The sequence below is a fragment of the Carlito syrichta genome, unplaced genomic scaffold (assembly GCF_000164805.1).
Source record: "Carlito syrichta isolate Samal-C Ts95f unplaced genomic scaffold, Tarsius_syrichta-2.0.1 Scaffold314877, whole genome shotgun sequence".
Taxonomy (NCBI): Eukaryota; Metazoa; Chordata; class Mammalia; order Primates; family Tarsiidae; genus Carlito; species Carlito syrichta.
Genome location: NW_007258973.1, coordinates 122,073 through 134,227, shown reverse-complemented (window position 1 = coordinate 134,227; position 12,155 = coordinate 122,073).

Below are 12,155 nucleotides of genomic sequence, written 5' to 3'. Positions count from 1 at the left end.
AATCATGAGAAATAATAAGAAATAATTATTTGTTGTGTCTGGTCACTAAGTTTTGGGTGATTTGCAATATAGCAATAGATAATTAAAACTAACTACCTTATTTATTCAACTGAGGTAAGAAGAGAGAGGTGCATATCCCTCTTTAAGGGACAGATAGGATCATAAGACTTCAATCTCTATCTCACTTTCTGCATCTCAGCTTAGAGGAGGTAGAAGTCACTGAAGAGAAGATTGTGATGGCTACTTCAACAATAATTCTTTCCAAGTCATCTGTCTTTCATCAAAATAAATATTCTGGATTTTTGGATTTTACACATGAGATTTTTGTTTTTATAATTATGTGACTGTCATTTTTCCTAATCATGGAGAAGTGCTAACTTCATATACCATAGCTCAGATTGGTATAAAGGGCAATAAATTTTTCAAAATCTGTATATTTCAGGTAAGCATCATAAACACTGTGCACATCTTTCTGCTACATCTGTTTAGAACAGATAAATGTCAGACCAAATCGTGGACCAACAAACTATTCTAACACAGAAAGCTGTCCCGGTTTTCATATGCTAGAGTTAGTCCAATATTTAGATCATTATAACAAAGATCTATTAGATTACATTACCAGCACAGACAGTTTGAATCCTTAAGGCTTAAAATAGAGCAGATAGTCTTTTTTTAAAAAGCCCTTAAAACAAGAATTTGGTCTGATGTTTCAATAAAGGAACTAGATTTCATGATTAGAGTCTTCACTCAGTAAAATTCCTAAACCAGCATCATTAAAGTTGAGCCCAAGTGAGCAATCAAGAAATAAGAGTTTGATTCTTACTCTTTTCTTAAATTTGTAAGTACTTTTCTTTATTTCACTTGTATAGGATCTGAAACAGCTCTTCCAGTTGATTTTATCTTAAAAGAAATAATGTAACAATCTAATCTTCTCACATACAAATCCAAATGCACAAAGCCTCTATAAAAACGATGTGTTAAATAATTCAATGAGCAGATTATTATTACAGTGAATTAAATAAATGGACGTGGTATATCTCTAATACCCTTGTGTAAAGCATGTTTTAACTCTCTAATCCCAACTGAATACAGCAAACAAATGAACACTATCAACTTGTATTTTTTCTATTCTGTTTAGAAACAGAATAACAGTTGAGAGAAATTTATTAACAAAACATCAATTCTATTTGTGCATTCTTAAATGGAATATTAGAAAAACAAAATTTTAATTTTAATATGTATAATCTGTTAAATATAATTAGAATGGAATACAATTAGGTACTTTCAGATCTTTCAATGTTAATTAAAAAGCTAATAACTTGAATGGCTATAAATACTGAATTAGTGAGGCTAATACTCCCAGCAGTTAATCCATTATTTTTCATTTACTGAAGATCACTTATCTGATGTACCATCTTTATGTCAGGGATCCCCTACCAGTAGTTGCAAGAACCCTAAATCTTAGATGGTAGATCTTTGAGCTATTTGCCAATACCCTGCACTCTACTCTGGGAATTTCCTAACAGTCAGCATCCACTGTCTTTGACTCAGACCATTAAGGAATTTTACTGTCAGCAATTTCCCTGCCTTTCTAAACCATAGTAGTGATTTTCAGGTTTTAAAGAAAAGAAAAGTAACTCCACTAGAAAAATATAAAGAAAGGCTCTGGCTCTACTGTCTTATTAAATGTATTAATAATGTGTTTAACCAGAAATAAAAATATAAGAGTAGATAATGTGAGCATCAAAATGAATAATATCAACAACTGGTAGAAATGCATTGACTAGCTCTTGGTGTTTTTATTATAATGAAAATCCATGAGTATGTAACACCTAAAACAAAATATCATTGGTCACCTGTGATGGATGCTTGGGAGCCAGTTCACTATTCTTAAAACTAGTAAAGAAAGTGAAAGAATAATAATTACCCTGACTTTCCCTTATAAACTCTATTTCAAGAGACTTTCTCAGATTCTTTTCTGGGATTAACGCATGAATGAAAGATAATAGACTTAGACTGTCAACACATTGCAATAGTAATGAATTAAAGACAATAATCAGTGGTTGCTAATACCTTTACATTAAAAGAGGACAGAAAAATCTGATAACACCTCAATTCATTGATTAATGTTAGTATTGTTTATACGTTAAGCTTTTACTGCAATAATGTTGCTCAACAAATAATCCCAAAACTCAGTAGTGTTCACCCACCAACATTTATTTCTTGATTTTTAAGAAATTAGATCCATGGGTCAGCTGACTTTAAGGTGAGCTTAGTTTCAGACTATGGGTTGGTTTTCGGTTGACTTCTGCTTTCATAATCTGTAAACCGAGATAAAAGCAGCTATGAAACTCATGATTCTCATGACTGGAATCCAGAAACTAAGCCAGTCCATGCAAACACATTTGAAGCCTTGACATAGATGTGGCGTATGTCATAGCCATTCACATTCTATAGGCTACAACAAGTCAAATGGCTAAGCTAAATAAGAGTAGAGTGACATACTTCTCTCATGAAGTCTGGAGAGAGGGAAGCATTAAAAGAAGACAAAGATTATTTGTAGACATCACATAAAAAGATAGATAACCAGACATAATGGGCCTGTGGTGTGATCAAATAAGTGCATAAGCCAATCTATGAAGTATTCTAAGCCTCGAAACAAACTATCAAGTCACAGAAAAGAAAGAGGGTAGAGGGCTATGTTAAAAAAAAATTACAAAGACTCAGTCGGGAAATCTAGAGTGTGAAGAGTACTATGGAGCAATAAAGTGTTTTCTTCTATAAATCGTAAGAAAAAAAGAGAAGAGTAAAAATAGAGATTAAAAGATATTTACAAAAATCTCAGCAAAATGCAGTATATGGACCTGATTAGATAATAATTTGAAGAAATTAAATGAAAGGAGACATTTTTAAACAAAGAAATGTAAACAATTTCTTATCACATGATAATAGAGTATTGATTAATCAATTTAGTTGTATTACATTTTATAATGGTATTATGGTGATGATTATCAAAATAGTATTATAATCTTGCATAATATATACTAAAATATTTAAGAATAAAAATGTGCTTCAAAATATTCTGATGATCATGGGTAGGGAGGAGTATAGATAAATTTTGTGGGTGATGAATAGTTAGTAAATTATATTATTGTTTCTATTTTTGAGTTGTTTAAATTTTTCCATTGCAAAAAAAATGCAAAACGAGAAAGAGCAAGAGTGAAAATGAGAGATAGAGAGAGAGAGAGAAAGGGAGTGAGAAAACATTTCTTTTCACTAATAGAAGTAAACATGGTTCAGAAGGAGATGGTTTTGAGATGGTGCTCTATTAAGATTGTTTGAATCTCCATACTTAAGTTTTTTATAAAAGTTGAAATTCTTCATATCACCGGGATAACAACACATTGTCAAAAAAAAATGTCAACAACCCATCATAATAAAAACCCTCACCCATCTAGGCATTGAAGCAACATACCTCAAAATTATAAAAAAACCATCTGTGATGAACCCACAGGTCAACATCATACTGAATGGGCAGAAGTTGGAAGCATTCCCCCTAAGAACTGGAAAAAGACAAGGATGTCCATTCTCACCACTCCTATTTCACATGTACTGGAAGCCCTAGCTAAACACCTAGTCAAGAGAAAGAAAGGGGGAAAAAAAGTATCCAAATAGGAAAAGCAGAAGTTAAGTTATCCCAGGATTGTATATGATATAATTCTATATCTAAAAATTCTAAATGTTCTGCCCAAACACTCCCATATCTGATAAGCAACTTCAGTAAAGACTCGGGATACAAAATCAAGGTGCGAAAATCAGTAGCATTTCTAAATACCAACTATGTAACAATGTTCGATCTGAGAAAAAAATTAAGAACACAATTCTGTTTACAATAGACAGACACACACCCATGCACACACAATATTTAGAAATATACCTAACCAAGGAGGTGAACGATCTTAACAACAAGAACTAAAAAACACAGTTAAAATCAATCAAAGATGACATTAACAAATGAAAAAAAATTTTCATGTTCATGAATTGGAAGAATCAGTATTGTTAAAATGTCCACACTGCCCAATGTAATCTACAGATCCAACACAATCTCTCTCAAACTACCAGTGCTGGGTTCTGCAGAATTAGAAAAAAAAAAAATTCTTAAACTCATATGGAAGCAAAATAGAGCACATTTTAAACAAAAAGAATAAAGTCAGAGGTACCCATTACCAAACTGCACAAACTTTACTGCAAGGCTATAGTGAACAAAACAGCAGAGTGCTGGTATAAAAATAGACACATAGATCAATGAAACATAATAGAGAAATAAGAAATAAAACTGAGCCGGGCTCAGTGGCTCAGCCTGTAATCCCACGCCTCTGGGAGGCTGAGGTGAGTGGATTGCCTGAGCCCGCGGGTTCGAGACCTGCTAGGGCAGCAAGACCTCATCTCTACAATAAATCAAAAAACTAGCCGGGCGTGGTAGCGCGTGCCTGTAGCTTCAGCTACTTGGAAGGCTGAGGCGGAAGGATCGCTGGAGCCCAGCAGGTCGAGGCTGCGGTGGCCGGGAGCGGCCACTGCACTCCAGTCTGGGCGACAGAGTGAGACTCCAACTCAAAAAAAAAAAAAAAAAGAAATAAAACTGCTCACTTACAATCAACTGATTTTTGACAGAATCTACAAAAATAAACATTGAAGAAAGGACATTATATTCAACAAATGGTTCTAGAAAAACGGACTAATCATAAGCAGAAAAATGAAGCTAGACACCATTCTCTCATCACATAAAAAGCTGAACTCAGGATGAGTTAAAGTCATAAATGTAAACCTCACACTATAAAAATCCTAGAAGAAAACCAAGGAAACACTGTTCTGGACACAGGCCTATGCAACAAATTTATGACCAAGTCCTCAAAAGAAAATACAGCAAAACCAAAAATTGACAAGTGGGTCCTAATTAAACTCAAGGGGTTCTGCATAACAAAAGAAACAATCAACAGAGCTAATAAGCAACCTACAAAATAAGAAGTATTTGCAAACTGTGCTTCTGAAAAAGACGACTATCTAGAATCTATAAGAAATTTGAACAGGGCAACCCCTTTGGGTTCCCTCCCACTGTGGGAGCTTTTCTGTTCTCTTAATAAATCCCACTTTCTAGAAAGGAAGGAAGGAAGGAAGGAAGGAAGGAAGGAAGGAAGGAAGGAAGGAAGGAAGGAAGGAAGGAAGGAGAAACTTGAACAAAACAAAAAAAAGACAAAAAAGACATATAACCCCATTAAAAAGTAGGCAAAGAACATGAACAGACACTTCTCAAAAGAAGACATACAGTCAAAAAGCACATGAAAATAATTTTCAACCACTAATCATCAGAGAAATGCAAATAATACCATAATGAGACCCCATATCTCACCAATCAGAATGGCTATTATTAATTAATCAAAAAACAACACATGCTGGAGTGACTATAGAGAAAAAGGGACTACTCATGTACTGTTGGTGGGAACATGAAATCATTTAGCTCCTGTGAAAAGCAGTTTGAAGACTTTTTAAAATAATTAAAAGTAGATTTCCCATTCAACACAGCAATTCCACTAATGAGTATATACCCAAAGAACAAAACACTCTACCAAAAAGATTCCTGCAATTTCGTGTTTGCCACAGCACTAACCACAATAGCAAAAACATGGAACTAACCTAGATGTCCATTAATGTTGAACTGGATAAAGAAAATGTGGTACATATACACCATGAAATACTGCACAGTCATTAAAAAAGAACAATACCATGTCCTTTGCAGCAACATGGTTATAATTGGGAGCCATTATTTTAAGCAAAGTAATGCAAAAGCATAAAACCAAATACCCCATGTTCTCACTTATAAGTAGTAGCTAAACGCTGGGTGGATAGGAACATAAGAATGAGAGCAACAACCCATGGGAACTATTAACAGAGAGAGAGGAAAGGCAAAGATTGAAAAAATACCTATTGTGTACCATACTCACTAATTCGGTGACTGGTTCAATAGAAGCCCAAACCTTGCCATCACACAATGCACCCATGTAACAAACCTACACATACACCCCCTAAATTTAAAATTAAAAAAAAAAAAAACTAATGTCCTTAGGTATGCATTTCAAAGACAAAAATATAAATTATAGAGCTTTTTTTTAAAGAAATATGCAAGAGAGTCTGAGAACCTCATCCCCTCTAAAATAACAATTTTCTATTTTTAATTTTCATCTAAACAGACATATTTAGACACTCCCAATAAATGCCTCTTAATGAGCTTAAAACCAGTCTGTTGGAACAGGGTCTTTTGTTTAGTTAGGTATGATGCATTTTTTGTAAAGGAAATCTCTCGAATCCTTTGTCAACTACAAACTATTTTGTTTCATATACAGAAGGAAACAGAACCACCAATCAATTATGTGCATGTTTTCATAAGTGAATGAGAATGTGTTTATTTTGTTGAGAAAACATCAATTTTATTTGAGATTATGATCAAATGGCAACATAATTTTAGGAGCCACAAAGAAAATGAAATTTCAAGAGAACTGTCATTTTAAGAGAAAACAGTTTGTGAATAGAGAGCTCATATTATCTTGCCCACAAGAAAATGGGCAATGGTTTCTTCTCCTATGTGGCATTTCAACCCACAGTGATTTACCTGAAGGAAATCATTAATTCTTCCTGGCATTTTAAAATAATAACATGATGATGAGACACCTAAAAAGCACTCAGAGGAAACATTGGTTGCAAGTGCCTGCCCAAATGGTTTAATGTTTGTCAAACTTGAATTGCATTTGAAGGGTGCATCACTAGTAATGGATTTCCAGTTCTATTTCCACATGGGCAAGGTTTTGCAGCCATTACAAGCTGTAGTTTATTACTTTGCATTATGTATGAGATTTTTGTGAGCAGGTACACAAACACAAAGAGGAAAAGTACAAGAAAGCAATTTCTTTTATTGCTCAATATACAAGCAGTTAGGAATAATTTGGAAATTTTTCAAATAGCTCATTTTGGGAAATTCTTAGATCTACTCAGGACTGATTGCTTTCTGCAGTGTTACTAAATAATTGTACTGTATCTAGGACTGACATTAATTCCTCAGGAAGTTAAATCTAGTCATAGAACAGAAGAAAAAAGTCACAAAAGTATTACTACATTTAGATCTTTCAGTGCTGTTTCTAACAATGATTAGCTGTGTGTGACTTTTCTCATATAATTTAATTTATCTCTGCCTCATTTTCCTCTTCTCAGAATAAGAAATGATACAATTTGCCTCACATTATTGTGGTGAAGATTACATGATCCTAGCTCAATGGCTCCTAAAAAGTAGATACTCAAACACTTTGTCTTAATCCAAATTATTAAACGAGAGCTGTAAATGGATTTTGTAAATTGAAAAATACTATTCAAATATAACATAAAAGTATACAGGATTATTTTGTTTATTTTCAAATGTTGTGATATTGTTTTAGCAAGCATTATTATTTGTTTTTTTTTTGTTGTTTATTAATGAAAATACTGGATGTCAAAACTGAAAACGTTTTGTCTTTAAACTTTGATATACGATCAACCAGTTCATGGAATCTGATTAAATAGAGTCTTGAACTGCTGTTGAAGAAACAAAGAACTGTTATTAGTGATGCTATGACATGGCTTCAAAACGGTGGTGTTTTGATATGAAAACATATTGTAGCTAAATTGCAAAATGTGAAGGGGAAATCTTATATACAAAAGTCTAACCATCACAAACTGAGCAACTATTCTCTTATACAAAGTGCCAGAGAAGCTGTGCGTTACTTTTTCTGTACTATATTGATTTCTCACCACATGATCTGCAATTTATTCACAAATGAATGGAAGCAGAGGAAATGTGTTGGTTCTTTGTGGTTCTGGCACACGGTTGCTACTTTTAATCCAAAACACTCTCAAATCTGGCCAATTTTTCTCCACACTTTGGAAGAATCATTTTCTTTTGGCCAGAGACTCACAATAAGAATTTTCAAACCTAGAGAGAAGGTTTTGTTTACAAATTCAGAAGCAAGAAAGATCAAAATTCAGGCAAGAATAGAGGAAGTCCTGCAACCTTAGTTCCACATGGAGTCACACTTCAAATTTCAGAATGAGAGCTGGCTGCACACTGTGAGAAGGTTAATTTTCTCTCAGATGAGAGAAACAATCCCTCAGTTAGAGAAAACACTTTTAGTACCAATACATGTCTTCTTCAGTGGTGTTTTGCTCAGAGACTGCAGAACAGCCTCTGAGAGAGTATACATAAAAACATATAAGCTACACACAAGAAAATGAGGAGGATGCATCCAAGGTACAAGAAAATAAAGATCAAGCAGAAGATCCCATCTCAGGACTATGTGATGCAAAGTAAAACAGCACATATTACCTGCAGATTATCTTTCATGTCTAGAAATTAAAAATGCCAGTTGTTGGCAGTTTTGAAGAGTGAGTAAAATATTGTTCTGCTGTAATCTTCTCAGGGTATATTATATTCTATTTGCTTTTCATGCCAGAAGCTTCTTTCATGACAACATTTAGGCTATAAACTGGAAACAATATGGTGTGGTAAAAAAACACATGGATTTTAAATTTTATATAAACTCAAATCCTAACCATGTTTTTGCTTAGTAAAAAAAAACTATAAGCTCAAATCTCAGCAGTGAAGAATCATTGTCTCTGAGCTTCAAATTTGTTTAAATGTTTAAAAGTTAACTAAAGAGCCAGGTTCGGTGGCTCAGCCTGTAATCCCGCGCCTTGGGAGGCTGAGCTGAGTGGGATTGCCTGAGCCCGCGGGTATGAGACCCGCCTGGGCAACTTGGCAAGACCTCATCTCTACAATAAATCAAAAAATCAGCCGGGCACGGTAGCGCGTGCCTGTAATTCCAGCTACTCGAAAGGCTGAGGTGGAAGGATCGCCGGAGCCCAGCAGGTCGAGGTTGCAGTGGCCAAGAGCAGCCACTGCACTCCCGTCTGGATGACAGAGTGAGACACTCCAACTCAAAAAATAAATAAATAAATAAAAATAAAAGTTAACTAATGATGGTTATGTTTCAAAGATTTAATGTTGCTTTAAGACTTAAATAGAATCAAATAGATACACCGGGTATAGGCATATGTATGTGTACTACATATGTATGTATATATGCACATGTATAATATGTATGTATATATGATATATTCAAAATTCTATATAAAATACTTATGTGTATATATACATATATGTGTTTATGTAAAGATGTGTGTATATAAACATATACATAGGTATATACATCTCTCTATTGTGAATGAGAGAAACACAAGCAGAGACAGAGAAAGTAAGAAAGATACTTAGCCAAGCAATTAGCACATGATAAAACCTTTATAAACAGCATCTATTATAATTAGGTCCAGCATGCATTTATTCATTGCTTATTCACAAATATTTTTCACCTATATGACAGAGATGAAATAGTAAACAATACAGTCATTGTATTCAAGAGTTTATTTTGTAGTCAAGAAAACATGAAAGTGACATATTTAGAATAGTATTGCAATAGAAATAAACAATGAAATACATAGGAAAATCAACATAATCTTCAGTTCTAAGGAAAAGCTTCTTGTATAAAATGATATTTAAGTTATAAAATACCTAAAGCACAAAAAAGAAACAACCAAGTAAAAGAAGGGAGATGAGGGAGGTATGAGGTTCTACACAGAGGGGAAATTGAGGCAAAAAAAAAAAAAAGCCCAAGTTATCAGCTGTTTTTAGAACACATTCTACGGCAACACACTATAATAGGCAATGTATATATTTCATTTAGTCTTCAAGGCCAACAACCAATAATTATAAAATTGAGACTTTGTCTACCAACTCCATTGCATGAGCTCCTTACCATGATGCCATAGCACATGTAGGACAAGCACATTGCATAGACTCAGACAAGCAAGTGGTGAGAGTGGAAGGTTAGAAAGAAGGCTAGAGGGACTAGTGTCTTGAATAACATGCCACAGAAGAGAAAGTACTTTAGATTAGAAGTACCTTAAGTGGTTTAGAAAGTTATTTAGATGGTTTAGAAAATACCTCTGATGGATCAATGCATAGAATTGGTTGAACTAGAGACATACTTGGAATAAAAGAAACCAGTTAGATTCAAGCATGTAAATAAGAGATAACAGTGGCCTCTCAAAGTAATTCCCTGACAAAAATAGCTGTAAAATGTGGACAGATTCAAAAGGTTTCAAAAAATAGAATTGGCAGAATAATGATTAAATATAAATAATGATTAAATATAGAGATCAGGAGGTAAAAGAAGAGTGAGACTTGGATCCTTACCAATTAGCCAGATGCTCTGAAGTAGGGAAAATAATAAGCAGTGTCAAAGCAAAATTGTGTAAGATATAAAAGTGCTTAGTACATTAGAGTCATTCAATAAATAGTAGCTTATTTTCTTTCTCTCTCTGTTTCTGGTTTGTATGGCTGTCCAAAGCTACTATAGTGTAAATCCTGATTCTAGTTTCACTACTCCCCATTTTATCAAGTACAGACATAAATTAAAATTGTCATAATTCTCCCTGCCCAAAGAAAGTCTTTATTACAGAGATTTTTAAACTAATCACCAAAGAATCAATCTGGTCATTGTTCTTTTATATGCACACATTTCCCACACAAGGGAAAATATTCCTAGTTTTAAAATGATATCTATATAACTTATAATATATTTTATATAAACTTTTTCCAGGAAAAGTACATGTAATATGCAAAACTATAACCTTTATGGAATTGCTAGTGTAGTTCCTGGAATATAATAAATGCTCAGTGAATGTATGTGAAATGAATAATATTCCTTCAGTTCCATTGACAAGGCAGGTTCTCAAAACCCCTCTGTTTTCAGTCTTAACCCCCTCTGTTTTCAGAATGACTGGTTTTTTTACTGAAGAGTATTCAAAGCAGGATGAAGCAAAAGACAATCTAAGTTACTAAGTTCTCTCAAGTCTAAAATTGTGTGATTCTACTATGAGGAATATAAAGAATCATGTGTCCTTCTGGATATCACCATAAAATCACTTTTTCACAAGTGAACCTGGAAAATCAAAACCTATAAAGACACTCATTAAATAAAGCCTAAAAACACCTATAGACAAATCACAAGTCCAGAGTCATAAGATAGATTCAATACCTTACTCAGGAATTTCACCGTTTGCCAGTCCTGAACATTTTCCTTTACAATCTTCTCTTGAAGATATGGTTTATTTGATTTATTGAATTCTTACTAGCAGGTCTTAAGCTAACAGTGTAAGATACATTAACCTTCATGTCTCCATCACAATGCTATAGGCATCAGTTATCACTCACATGTATATTCCAAAAAATAAAATAAAACTTCTATGAATTAGAAACATAATAACTTGCCCAAGGCTCATATTTGAGAACTACATTCCTTATAAATTGTGTTCTATGATATATTTAAAAGAACCCTGTACTTAATATATATGCACTATATATATACTATATGATACATATATCATACATATATATATCTGTGTCCTTATCTCAATTTAAATCACTTTTTAGAAATATCAACTCATAAAAGTTTTCTCTAAGCTCCAGATGTCTTATTAGTAAGATGTGGAAAATAAGATCCACCTTGTTTGCTCCAATAGGGTGCTTAAGGGTCAGAAATTATGTGGTAGGTAAAAGTATTTTATTTAACAGTATACAAATATTTACAGATAAATAGAACTATTACCGCCTTACTGGCTCATGGATTAAAGTTAACATTAAACTGTAATCTTAATTAATAGGATCTCTGCATGATTAAGAATTAATAGCAATAATTTTAAATATAGGTTTTCTCCTAGAAAGATCTTTTAAAATTTTTTTACACGAAATTAATAAAAATTGATGGTACTTCATTAAAGTATCAAGTCGATAATATAGTCCTTTCAGTTTTTGGTAAATCATTGTAATGGATAATTTTTTATGGGTTTGATAAGACATATCTGTTAAATTAATGAGATTGGTAGTTATAACTCAGGATAAAACCTGATACAAGTGAAGATGTTCCCTTCATCTTTTTTGAGATAGCTCTGTTATGTAATATGTTCATTGGCTGATGAAGTAGAAAGCAAGGCCATATCCAAGGTCCCATTTATGATAC